The sequence below is a fragment of the Astyanax mexicanus genome, chromosome 25, assembly GCF_023375975.1.
Source record: "Astyanax mexicanus isolate ESR-SI-001 chromosome 25, AstMex3_surface, whole genome shotgun sequence".
Classification (NCBI taxonomy): Eukaryota; Metazoa; Chordata; class Actinopteri; order Characiformes; family Acestrorhamphidae; genus Astyanax; species Astyanax mexicanus.
This window is the reverse complement of record NC_064432.1, coordinates 26,652,336-26,666,928: the sequence shown is the minus strand read 5'-3', so window position 1 is coordinate 26,666,928 and position 14,593 is coordinate 26,652,336.

Sequence of the window (14,593 nt, the reverse complement as noted above, 5' to 3'; positions counted from 1 at the left end):
TCTCTCTCTCTCTCTCTCTCTCTCTCTCTGTTTAGTATGTGAAAGGCAGAGTGAGCAGATTATAAAGACTAATGCAGTGTGGGGCGGTATCTACTTTTTCCATACCATCAAATCATCTCTAAATATTAGGAGTTTGAGGCGTTACTTGGGGGGGCGGGGCTTAGACGCTTGTGGATTGGTTGTATGCCTCTTATTCGTTTTATGTCAGTGCTGCAAATCAATGGAGAAAGAGTTTAGAGCGTAAAGGTAAGAGACTGACAAATTTAGATTAATAAGATAATTATCAAAATACTTTCTGTTAGCAAACTGTTTGTTTTTCTATTTTTTCATTGTCTTATTTATAATAAGAGTTATCTATTTATTATATAATATTATATAATGTATAATGGATAATAGTACGCTGTTAAATTGAACTATGTTTAGGCTATAATATTTTATTATCCTTTTATTTTTTATAGTGTATTCAGCTGCTGGGTTGGTTACAGTTCACATCTCTACAGGTTTGGTTTAGCTTCAGTAAGTAGATAATTCTCTCTTTTCATACTGAAACAGTTATTCCTACAACAGAAACAGAACTCATTGTTTCCTCCCTAGGACGTCTCAAACGAAGCACAGCAGAGAGATCTCACCATGCCTCTTACCTGGTTTGATTTTGTATATTATTATGAGCCACCTGTACATGCTGATTGGTCAGACAGGGTCAGACTGTCCATCTTCCTTGTTTATAGTGTGTGTGTGGGACTGCCAGCTCTGGTTTGGGCTTTTCGTGTTCTCTACCATCATCAGAAAAACGAGGGAAGACGTTTGGACGTTGCCACTCTTCTCCTCCACAACAACATTGTAGAACTAGTAATGAATCTGTTCATCATAACTAAGCTACTTACGTTTGGCATTTCTCTTCAAATTGAGTTAATGTTTGACATATTTACATCTTTTTGGTGGGGATCAAGAATGTGCGGTGTTCTCCTTCAGCAGATGGTCGCGTTGGAGAGAATTCTTGGTTTAAGACATCCGTTCTGCTCTGCTCATGTTGTCTTTCCTCGCTGCTCCATCGTAGTTTATCTCATTCTGTTCATTGTTTGTTTTCTGTGTGTATTATTTTCACCAATACGAGCTCCACATTTCTTTCTGATGTCACTGCTACCAGTGTTCGCCGTGACGATCACCTCATGGATAATCACCTTCAGAAAGCCCCCCATTAAACACCACAGCTCCAACAGAGCCGAGAACCAGGATTACACAGTGTTGGCTTTCTCCACGCTCACAGCGGCTCTGTATACGATTAGTGTTGTTCTGTATATTAATCGTATTTGGAGTTTGTGGATGATGAGTTTGTGTCTGTTGAGTTTGAGAGTGATCACAGACGCCCCGCTGTGTGTTCTGATCTGCAGAGAGAAACACTCACAGACTCGCACAGACCCCAGTACTGACCCAGCAGCTGCTCAGGCTGAACACACGGTGTAATCTGCATGCTGAATATGGAGATACTCAGTTACACAGTACTACTGACTTGTTTTTTAATTGATCATTCAATAAATTCAGTAAAGGCACAGATCCATAAACGCAACATGTGAATCGTGGTATTCGAGCCCCAACCATAAATGACCGCTGTGGAAGTTTTTTATGTGCGTCATTAACAACAAGGCACTGTTAATCAGCTCAAATCTCATTTTTATGAAAATCATCTTTATTTAGTCCTCTTCTTTAAACTGCTTAAAAAAACTTTAAACTGCTTAAAAAAACTTTAAACTGCTTTCCATTGTTGATTTATTATTTGGTACTTCTTTAATATTTCTTAATATTTCTTGGTTTGTGTCGGAAAATAACATGTTTAGCAGCAATAATTTTGATGAGCTTTTAATGAAGTTTGAATAAATAATAGCTTTTTAATGAAGGTAAAGTAGGTAAAGCTGGGGTTTATTAATGTGGTAAACTGCACTCTACCATACTGAGTACAAGGGTTTTCATTCAGACTGTTCTGTCCTCCAGTTAAACAGGACTAATTACACTCTTTATAATGAAACATGTTCTTTAAACACGTATGATGTTATTGATGTGCTTAAAAAGAAGTGTATTAAAATTCAATAAAAATGTTATATTTCCTGCCTCTAGGATCTGTTGTCTGTTTGTAAATGTATTTTATAAAACAAGTTGCTTTTTATATTTGTAACTTTTTTTTACGTTTATTTCAGTCTCTTACATGCTGTGAAGTGTAGGCTGAGGTGTGTGTGTGGGTTGTGTCTGAGTGCGGTTTGCTCTTATCAGTGTTTGGTAGCTGTTTTTCTCTCAGCGGTTTCTTACATTCTGTCAGTAAATTTTAAATGATCTGTTTGCAAGATTTGCTCGACTTTCTCATGCTGTCTTTCTGTGAAATATTGATTTATTTAGATTACTAAAATACTGATTATTAGGGGTGTCACGATTCTCTAAATCCTCGATTCAATTTTATTTTTGATTTTAGTGTCACGATTTGATTCGATTCTCAGTTTTCTTTTTTCTTTTTTTACAGCAGAGAGGCCTATGCCAGTTTTAGATTAGTCTATGATCAATCATTGGTTTAATTAATCAGATTTACAATATCTTATTTCAAAAGGTGGGCTTGATATAAGTGATGCAAAGTGATACAAGTGATCTGTAATACACCACATTAGGCACTAATGGTCAAATTTAAATAATTTAACTAAGCTATATAAGTAATGCCATCTAGTGGCTTTTTTTGGTAGCAGCAGTGTGCACTATTAAAACAGCAATGTGCAACATAACAAAATAGGAGGATGATGAAGGCTGAACTGTAGCCTCTGTTCTTGCACTGCTGATATATTACCCAGACCAGAGCTGGCAGGCCGACACACAGGCCAGCGATGAGGAAGGCGAATGTTATGACGCCGTCGGTATTAAAATAAATACGTTTTTCATAATAGTGATCAGTATAAAAGAGTGGATGAGCATTAAACATGATCTTCCGAGGTCTGAATCCGTGTGAAACACGTGTATGCCTAAAACATAAAATACAGTGAGAAGTGTGTGAGAGTTTTGTTTGTGTTTGAGTTTGTGTTAAGTAAGTGATTAATTTTAACAGTTCATTGTGTTCTGCTTCACATTCTCTTAGTTATTAAATTCAGTTCAGTTCAATTCAATTAAAGGAAGTGAGGTAAAATATGAGTCCTTACCAAAACCAGGTGTAGAATTAAACTGCTGCAGCACTGAAGGAACACCACCTGGAGAACAAGGATACCTGCATAGGGAGAATTACGAGTATTTTTTTTTAAATATGGATTTGATGTAGAGCTTAGATTCTCTGCCCGAACCCGACCTGACCCGAGATTGACCACCACATTCCTCCGGTCGGGCTCCAGAAAATAGTCTGAGATGTAGGCATCTGTTTTTTAATTATATTTTTATTTTTAAATAAAGCTCTGGTGTGATGATCACACTGCTGCTAAGTAACCGATTATTATTGTGAACGAAAACGAACCAAATAAAGAAAACTGAAAGTGAAACTGAACTAATTTATTCATAAGCGCTGTTTTCACTCCCGCAGTTGTACAGCGGGGGGTGTTGTGCCGATTCTGTCCGCGAAGCGAGAGTCGGATTCAGTAGCGGATTCGGCAGCACCTCGCGGTCCGCGGTGTTAGTTGTTAGCGCTGGCACGTTAATCGTATTTGGAGTCTGTGGATGATGAGTTCGTGTCTGTTGAGTTTGAGAGTGATCACAGACGCCCCGCTGTGTGTTCTGATCTGCAGAGAGAAACACTCACAGACTCACACAGACCCCAGTACTGACCCAGCAGCTGCTCAGGCTGAACACACAGTGTAATCTGCATGCTGAATATGGAGATACTCAGTTACACAGTACTACTGACTTGTTTTTTAATTGATCATTCAATAAATTCATTAAAGGCACAGATCCATAAACGCAACATGTGAATCGTGGTATTCGAGCCCCAACCATAAATGACCGCTGTGGAAGTTTTTTAAGTGCGTCATTAACAACAAGGCACTGTTAATCAGCTCAAATCTCATTTTTATGAAAATCATCTTTATTTAGTCCTCTTCTTTAAACTGCTTAAAAAAACTCGAAACTGCTTAAAAAAACTTTAAACTGCTTTCCATTGTTGATTTATTATTTGGTACTTCTTTAATATTTCTTAATATTTCTTGGTTTGTGTCGGAAAATAACATGTTTAGCGGCAATAATTTTGATGAGCTTTTAATGAAGTTTGAATAAATAATAGCTTTTTAATGAAGGTAAAGTAGGTAAAGCTGGGGTTTATTAATGTGGTAAACTGCACTCTACCATACTGAGTACAAGGGTTTTCATTCAGACTGTTCTGTCCTCCAGTTAAACAGGACTAATTACACTCTTTATAATGAAACATGTTCTTTAAACACGTATGATGTTAGTGATGTGCTTAAAAAGAATATTGTGTATTAAAATTCAATAAAAAATGTTATATTTCCTGCCTTTAGGATCTGTTGTCTGTTTGTAAATGTATTTTATAAAACAAGTTGCTTTTTATATCTGTAAATTTTTTACATGTTTATTTCAGTCTCTTACATGCTGTGAAGTGTAGGCTGAGGTGTGTGTGTGTGTGTGTGTGTGTGTGTGTGTGTGTGTGTGTGTGTGTGTGTGTGTGTGTGTGTCTGAGTGCGGTTTGCTCTTATCAGTGTTTGGTAGCTGTTTTTCTCTCAGCGGTTTCTTACATTCTGTCAGTAAATTTTAAATGATCTGTTTGCAAGATTTGCTCGACTTTCTCATGCTGTCTTTCTGTGAAATATTGATTTATTTAGATTACTAAAATACTGATTATTAGGGGTGTCATGATTCTCTAAATCCTCGATTCAATTTTATTTCCGATTTTAGGGTCACGATTCGATTCGATTCTCTTGATTTTTCTTTTTTTTACAGCAGAGAGGCCTATGCCAGTTTTAGTTTAGTCTATGGTCAGCCATTAGTTTAATTCATCAAATTTACAATATCTTATTTCAAAAGGTGGGCTTGATATAAGTGATGCAAAGTGATACAAGTGATCTGTAATACACCACATTAGGCACTAATGGTCAAATTTAAATAATTTAATTAAGATATAGAAGTAATGCCATCTAGTGGCTTTTTTTGGTAGCAGCAGTGTGCACTATTAAAACAGCAATGTGCAACATAACAAAATAGGAGGATGATGAAGGCTGAACTGTAGCCTCTGTTCTTGCAGTGCTGATATATTACCCAGACCAGAGCTGGCAGGCCGACACACAGGCCAGCGATGAGGAAGGCGAATGTTATGACGCCGTCGGTATTAAAATAAATACGTTTTCCATAATAGTGATAAGTATAAAAGAGTGGATGAGCATTAAACATGATCTTCCGAGGTCTGAATCCGTGTGAAACACGTGTATGCCTAAAACATAAAATACAGTGAGAAGTGTGTGAGAGTTTTGTTTGTGTTTGAGTTTGTGTTAAGTAAGTGATTAATTTTAACAGTTCATTGTGTTCTGCTTCACATTCTCTTAGTTATTAAATTCAGTTCAGTTCAATTCAATTAAAGGAAGTGAGGTAAAATATGAGTCCTTACCAAAACCAGGTGTAGAATTAAACTGCTGCAGCACTGAAGGAACACCACCTGGAGAACAAGGATACCTGCATAGGGAGAATTACGAGTATTTTTTTTTAAATATGGATTTGATGTAGAGCTTAGATTCTCTGCCCGAACCCGACCTGACCCGAGATTGACCACCACATTCCTCCGGTCGGGCTCCAGAAAATAGTCTGAGATGTAGGCATCTGTTTTTTAATTATATTTTTATTTTTAAATAAAGCTCTGGTGTGATGATCACACTGTTGCTAAGTAACCAATTATTATTGTGAACGAAAACGAACCAAATAAAGAAAACTGAAAGTGAAACTGAACTAATTTATTCATAAGCGCTGTTTTCACTCCCGCAGTTGTACAGCGGGGGGTGTTGTGCCGATTCTGTCCGCGAAGCGAGAGTCGGATTCAGTAGCGGATTCGGCAGCACCTCGCGGTCCGCGGTGTTAGTTGTTAGCGCTCGCACGTTAATCGTATTTGGAGTCTGTGGATGATGAGTTCGTGTCTGTTGAGTTTGAGAGTGATCACAGACGCCCCGCTGTGTGTTCTGATCTGCAGAGAGAAACACTCACAGACTCACACAGACCCCAGTACTGACCCAGCAGCTGCTCAGGCTGAACACACAGTGTAATCTGCATGCTGAATATGGAGATACTCAGTTACACAGTACTACTGACTTGTTTTCTAATTGATCATTCAATAAATTCATTAAAGGCACAGATCCATAAACGCAACATGTGAATCGTGGTATTCGAGCCCCAACCATAAATGACCGCTGTGGAAGTTTTTTATGTGCGTCATTAACAACAAGGCACTGTTAATCAGCTCAAATCTCATTTTTATGAAAATCATCTTTATTTAGTCCTCTTCTTTAAACTGCTTAAAAAAACTCGAAACTGCTTAAAAAAACTTTAAACTGCTTTCCATTGTTGATTTATTATTTGGTACTTCTTTAATATTTCTTGTTTTGTGTCGGAAAATAACATGTTTAGCGGCAATAATTTTGATGAGCTTTTAATGAAGTTTGAATAAATAATAGCTTTTTAATGAAGGTAAAGTAGGTAAAGCTGGGGTTTATTAATGTGGTAAACTGCACTCTACCATACTGAGTACAAGGGTTTTCATTCAGACTGTTCTGTCCTCCAGTTAAACAGGACTAATTACACTCTTTATAATGAAACATGTTCTTTAAACACGTATAATGTGGAAAAGATGTGTTTTAGAAGAGTCAAATCATCTTCATGCATCCAGCAGAGACACATTTAAGGAGAATCAGGTTAAAAATAGTCTAACGCAGTTTTAAAAAGTGGATGAACGGTGGGGAAACATCATCTTCAGAAAAAAAGAAATAAATGCGTCTCTAGAAGAAGCACACACAGTTCTTTTATCATAAGCTTAGATTATTATTTTTAGCCGTGCAGTGAAACAATCCTGAAATATTAAGTTTGTATCAGTGAACCGATATTAAATATTAATTCAGGCTGCTGTATTTTTGTTTTTTAGAGAAAGGAGTGGTTTTTGGAGCACCTTTAACTGAGGAGGGCATCGCACAAATCTACCAGCTAATAGAGTACCTGGGTAAAAGTAAGTATTCAAGTTTTTATTATTGAGAACTGTACTAAACAAAATTTGTGCAAAAACGCTTAAAAAAAGAAAGTGCTTACCTGTAGTTAACTCTACAGGACATTAGAATAACGTTATAAATGCAAAGTACTGTCTGTTTTATTCCAGTGTAAAATAGACTGATTTTATTATTGTTTATTTGGGTTTAGTATTCTAATGTTATATAGAGTTAATTAGAATTACAGGTAGACACTCTCACTGACTCTCACTGACTTTATATGACATTTGAAAAAGACCCTTTTTTACCCCAGATATTTAGACATTAATGTCTGTACACTGAGTTATTTTCAGAGGAAAGTAAATATATGATATTATATTAGCTGTAAACTGACCACTCTACATTCTTTTCAAGATTCTAGAATTTCTATAGCGTTGTTCTATTAAAATATATAATAAAATATTATATTATACTATATTATACTCACTTTTGGGAGGTACTGTATTGTTTTTGTTTTTGTACTCGAATTTCATGCATTTTATTTTATTATTTTATTATAATGTGGTGAAAATGTTGCGTCTGTACCTTTAATTTCTTGACATCCTTATTTTGATCAAAAATAATGAAAATATATTAAGAAAAAAATAAGAAAAAAAGAAAAACTGTTGAATTTCTCTAAAACAGAGCATTTTGCATCAAACCCCACTCTGAATAACTTTGTTTCTGTATATTATTCATATTTTGCAATATATATATATATAATTTTACATATGAAATGGCTTTGTTTGATTGCATGTGATGTTTATACTTTACTGCAGTGTTTTAACTTTATTTTTTGGGCTGTTCTCACTCTGCTCTCTGCTTCATTTTTTATTTCTGAATACATTTCTGAATAAAAATATATTCTAAGAGCTCTTTCTGAGTGTATATATGAGTAGAGGACGACCCCTATTGGTGGAAAATGAAGGTGCAATAATAATAATAATCTATAATGATCTGACTGAGACAGAATTGATCTAATAAAAGTCATTATTATGTACACAGATTTACTCAAAATATAATAATAATAATTATTATTATTATCATCGTCATATTTAAAATATATGGCTTTTTAAAGTCTACAGCTTCATTTTGTCTGTGCAAATTTAAATTTCATAAAAAATTTCATACAATTTATTTACAAAAATGTATTTATATTAGTTTAATAAACATAAACATTTGTGTATGAGTATATATATATATATATATACAGCCATCATAAAACAATAATAATAACAATAATAATAATAATAATATTAATAAAAATAATAATAATAATAATAATAATAATAATAATAATAATAATAATAATAATAATAATAATAATACTGCTAGTTATTGATACTTTCCTAAATCAGTCACTTCATCAATCAGCTGAGTTTTTGATAGATTTCCTTTACTGATTTATAAAGATTTTGTTTTAGTTTTTTTTAGACCAATTGGCCTTTTCAGAGTATATGTTTTATGTGATGTTCCAGGTGTTTGTTTATAACCACAGTCCTTTACTCAGAGATTTTACATGAAGTTTCTGTAAGTACCTGAAAATATATATATATATATATATTTATCCCTCGCACCATGAATCACAGACTCTATATAAACATGCTTAGAGACGGACGCCATTACTGTAAACTCACTATTCTAATTTAATATAAACACCATGTAAAACAGAATCTACTGAAGACAATTTGTGCTTTATAACAACATGACATATATCATTACCCAACAGATATATTACCTGTTACACCTACATATAACAACACATAACGCTGTTACATGTAACAACAAAAAATAGAACATGAAGCATAATTATCAAAATATAAACAAACACAAAACCTATAGCATAGAACAAATAAGCCAAACCATATATTACATAACCATATAACTTATATATAACATATATCAACAAAACTAAATACGGAGCATAAGATTATAACATGATACATAATATATAATATACCATGTCTCATAATTTATAACAGTACATACAAATACATATTTAACAGCATTTAAAGTATATTATAGATAATGTATAACATAATATAATGTATAACATAACATGATATATAATATACAACATATCAAATCATTTATAACAGTACATACAATTAATCATGAACAACAAAGTATAACATCATAACGATGAAAACTAGCCTTTTGGCTAATTCTGGCTTTTTTTAACTATGTATAATCATGTGTTTTATGAAAATGCACTGTCCCCTTCTAAATAAATAAATACAAAAATAAATACAACGTTTCTTCACAACAGAATATAACATAGCATTTTTAATTTCAAGTTATATTTTTTATGTTAAACTTCCCTTATAGTTTCACACAGCAGGATCAATTGAAGTGGTTGATTTTTTATTTATTTTTTATCGTTAAGGTGTTATCTCTGTCTCTGAAAACACATTTTTTTTTACCAAATATGTTTCCATAAAAGAAGAGTTTATATTTAAATGAAACTTTACAAAGAATGAGTTATGACAGTTTTGCCTCATTGAAAAAATGTGCCACGACTCTTTATGATTAAGTAAAACACTGGAAATCTGTAAAGTGTAATCAAGTATAGTGAGAAACAAGTTAAATTGAATATATAGAAAAATATACTGCATTTTATAATAATTATAGAAGTAAAAACACATCATAAAATAATTATAATTAAAAATCAGTAAGGCAGTAATAAAACAGTAAAAGAGTGATAAACAATAATTGATCTTATCTTATTTATTTTATGTGAAATGATGTTTGTGTAGATGTTCTTTAATGAATAGTGCTGTACTGTACTGAACTCAGTGCTGTAAAGATTAGAACAGGGGTGTCCAAACTTTTTTTTGTTGGGGGCCAGAAGGAGAAATATATTTGAAGTCACGGACCACAGACTCTGTAATAAAACAAATAATTAAATATATCACTTCAAATAATAAATTTTCCTGATTACTATCTTACAGCCGAGAATTACTATCTTTATCTTTGACAGTGTTGTGTAAAATAAGATTTGTTTAATTGCTGTTTAATTTCATGATGTCTCTTAATATTAAACTCCTTAATTACAGCAACTTTTAGACTCTTTAGCCTGTTTTTCCGCGCTAGAAATGCGCACTCTCTCCACTTTTAGACTCTTTGGCCCGTTTTTCTGCTCTAGAAATGCGCACTCTCTCCACTTTTAGACTCTTTGGGCCGTTTTTCCGCTTTTTACGATATGAGTACTTTTTTGTACTCAAAGGTACACTCTTCATAATTGTACCCTCAATGGTACAATATTGGTCTTTACAGGGTCAGATTTGTTTCCTCTGAAGTAAAAAGTAATTTCTAACAGCAATAAGTACAGATTTGTACCATTTAACCTGCAGCCAAAGGGTACATTCAGTATTGTGTACCACTGTACTAATAAACTATATATATTTTAATTATACATTTTTTATTTGAAAGCCAGACAATTTTGGATCGTCAAGTTGGGTACCATGGGTACAATGGGTTTTTTGTACCTTAATATAAGGTACAGCCCCAGCAACAAGCTTTATACTTATATTTATTAGTGTGTACCATTCTAATAACACTAGCTCAGCTCAGACTGACTGATGCTCAGTGTTGAGCTCTGTGTGAGTTTGCTGAGTTTGAGTTCTGAGCTTCTCTTTACAGACCAGAACACACAGCAGAGGGTCCGAGATCACTCTCAGACTCACCAGAAAAGGAGATAATAGATATATTTCCCAATATCTGTAACATGGGTTTATTGGATGTAAAATGATTAACGCAGCTACTGCTTGTACAGAGAAGGCAAAGAGTGTAAGAGTAGCTACAATCAGCACTGCGGAGCCTGGCTTCGGCCCGGTGGGAGGGGGGGCTTTACAGGTCAGCGTGCATGTGACTGCTAAAATACAGAACGGCAAAATACACAGGACTATATTTATTAACCATCTGTATTTGCATACATATTGACACCCAGTAACAGTCAGAAATAGAAGGATGCACAGGATGATGGAGCACGGTGTAGAACAAAATAAATCAGAGAAGTTTTTGAGTTTATAAGAGAGAATGCTCTCTAGTGCCACCAGCTGGTGCAGATACGCACCATTAATTCTAAATATAACAAAAAAAAAAATCTGTGGATCAATATTAAAAACAGAGTGTAACCCTGACACTAACAGCACACTCAGGAGCAGCTCTATCAGGTCATTGAGGAGGAGGAGGATGATGAAGGCTGAACTGTAGCCTCTGTTCTTGCAGTGCTGATATATTACCCAGACCAGAGCTGGCAGGCCGACACACAGGCCAGCGATGAGGAAGGCGAATGTTATGACGCCGTCGGTATTAAAATAAATAGGGTATTTACCATAGTAATCAGTATAAAAGAGTGGATGAGCATTAAACATGATCTTCCGAGGTCTGAATCCGTGTGAAACACGTGTATGCCTAAAACATAAAATACAGTGAGAAGTGTGTGAGAGTTTTGTTTGTGTTTGAGTTTGTGTTAAGTAAGTGATTAATTTTAACAGTTCATTGTGTTCTGCTTCACATTCTCTTAGTTATTAAATTCAGTTCAGTTCAATTCAATTAAAGGAAGTGAAGTAAAATATGAGTCCTTACCAAAACCAGGTGTAGAATTAAACTGCTGCAGCACTGAAGGAACACCACCTGGAGAACAAGGATACCTGCATAGGGAGAATTACGAGTATTTTTTTTATATGGATTTGATGTTAAAAATTGATGTTTGCATAAGTAAGTTTTTAATGGGTTAAAAATATATATATTAAAATTTAAGATGTACGTACTTGGCATAGGCCATTAGTGGTGCTGTTTTTATCTGGCTGATCATGTGAATGAGCGAACATAAATGAACATATCTTTTTTTTTATTTATTTTTTTTTACACAGGTCTCTCTTAGTTAGTGAACTCCAGTTGTCAGAATTCCTATAATATCTGCAAAACTTTCACAAAACTTTCTGAAACCTGTTTAACTATGAAGTCTAATACACTGAGCACTGTAACGTTTAGATATTTTATACTCTTACCTTAAATGTGATGAGTAAAGGACCCTCCCTCTCTCTAGCAGTATGTCTCCCTGTATGTTTTCCTCTCTCTCTCTCTCTCTCTCTCTCTCTCTCTCTCTCTCTCCCTCTCTCTCTTTCTGTTTAGTATGTGAAAGGCAGAGTGAGCAGATTATAAAGACTAATGCAGTGTGGGGCGGTATCTACTTTTTCCTTACCATCAAATCATCTCTAAATATTAGGAGTTTGAGGCGTTACTTGGGGAGGGGGGGGGGGGGGATGGGGGCTTAGACGCTTGTGGATTGGTTGTATGCCTCTTATTCGTTTTATGTCAGTGCTGCAAATCAATGGAGAAAGAGTTTAGAGCGTAAAGGTAAGAGATTAATAAGATAATTATCAAAATACTTTCTGTTAGCAAACTGTTTGTTTTTCTATTTTTTCATTGTCTTATTTATAATAAGAGTTATCTATTTATTATATAATATTATATAATGTATAATGGATAATAGTAATGTAGTGTTTAATGTACGCTGTTAAATTGAACTATGTTTAGGCTATAATATTTTATTATCCTTTTATTTTTTTATAGTGTATTCGGCTGCTGGTGTTGGTTACAGTTCACATCTCTACAGGTTTGGTTTAGCTTCAGTAAGTAGAATATTCTCTCTTTTTATACTGAAACAGTTATTCCTACAACAGAAACATAACTTAACCATTTCCTCCCTAGGACGTCTCAAACGAAGCACAGCAGAGAGATCTCACCATGCATCCTACCTGGTTTGATGTTGACCATTATTATGGGCCACCTGGACATGCTGATTGGTCAGACACGGTCAGACTGTCCATCTTCCTTGTTTATAGTGAGTGTGTGGGACTGCCAGCTCTGGTTTGGGCTTTTCGTGTTCTCTACCGTCATCACAAAAACGAGGGAAGACGTTTGGGCGTTGCCACTCTTCTCCTCTACAACAACATTGTAGAACTACTTCTGAATCTGTTCATCATTACTGCGCTACTTCAGTATGACATTTGTATTCCAATTGGGGTAATATGTCGCATATTTACATCTTTTTGGTGGGGATCAAGAATGTGCGGTGTTCTCCTTCAGCAGACGGTCGTGTTGGAGAGAATTCTTGGTTTAAGACATCCGTTCTGCTCTGTTCATGATTTCTTTCCTCGCTGCTCCATCGTAGTTTATATCATTCTGTTCTTATTACTTTTTCTGTGTGAATTACCTGCACCGCGACGACATCTACTAATCAGTGTGATGTCACTGCTACCAGTGTTCGCCGTGACGATCAGCTCATGGATATTCACCCACACAATGCCCCTCATTAAACACCACAGCTCCAACAGAGCCGAGAATCAGGACTACACAGTGTTGGCTTTCTCCACGCTCACAGTGGCTCTGTATATGATTAGTGTTGTTCTGTACGGTTTGGAGATTTGGAGTTTGTGGATGATGAGTTTGTGTCTGTTGAGTTTGAGAGTGATCACAGACGCCCCGCTGTGTGTTCTGATCTGCAGAGAGAAACACTCACAGACTCACACAGACCCCAGTACTGACCCAGCAGCTGCTCAGGCTGAACACACAGTGTAATCTGCATGCTGAATATGGAGATACTCAGTTACACAGTACTACTGACTTGTTTTTTAATTGATCATTCAATAAATTCATTAAAGGCACAGATCCATAAACGCAACATGTGAATCGTGGTATTCGAGCCCCAACCATAAATGACCGCTGTGGAAGTTTTTTAAGTGCGTCATTAACAACAAGGCACTGTTAATCAGCTCAAATCTCATTTTTATGAAAATCATCTTTATTTAGTCCTCTTCTTTAAACTGCTTAAAAAAACTCAAGACAGGTCTGTTTGCTATAATGCTTTCCTTTATTGATTTATTATTTGGTACTTCTTTAATATTTCTTAATATATCTTGCTTTGTGTCGGAAAATAACATGTTTAGCGGCAATAATTTTGATGAGCTTTTAATGAAGTTTGAATAAATAATAGCTTTTTAATGAAGGTAAAGTAGGTAAAGCTGGGGTTTATTAATGTGGTAAACTGCACTCTACCATACTGAGTACAAGGGTTTTCATTCAGACTGTTCTGTCCTCCAGTTAAACAGGACTAATTACACTCTTTATAATGAAACATGTTCTTTAAACACGTATGATGTTAGTGATGTGCTTAAAAAGAAGTGTATTAAAATTCAATAAAAAATGTTATATTTCCTGCCTCTAGGATCTGTTGTCTGTTTGTAAATGTATTTTATAAAACAAGTTGCTTTTTATATCTGTAACTTTTTTACATGTGTATTTCAGTCTCTTACATGCTGTGAAGTGTAGGCTGAGGTGTGTGTGTGTGTGTGTGTGTGTTGTGTCTGAGTGCGGTTTGCTCTTATCAGTGTTTGGTAGCT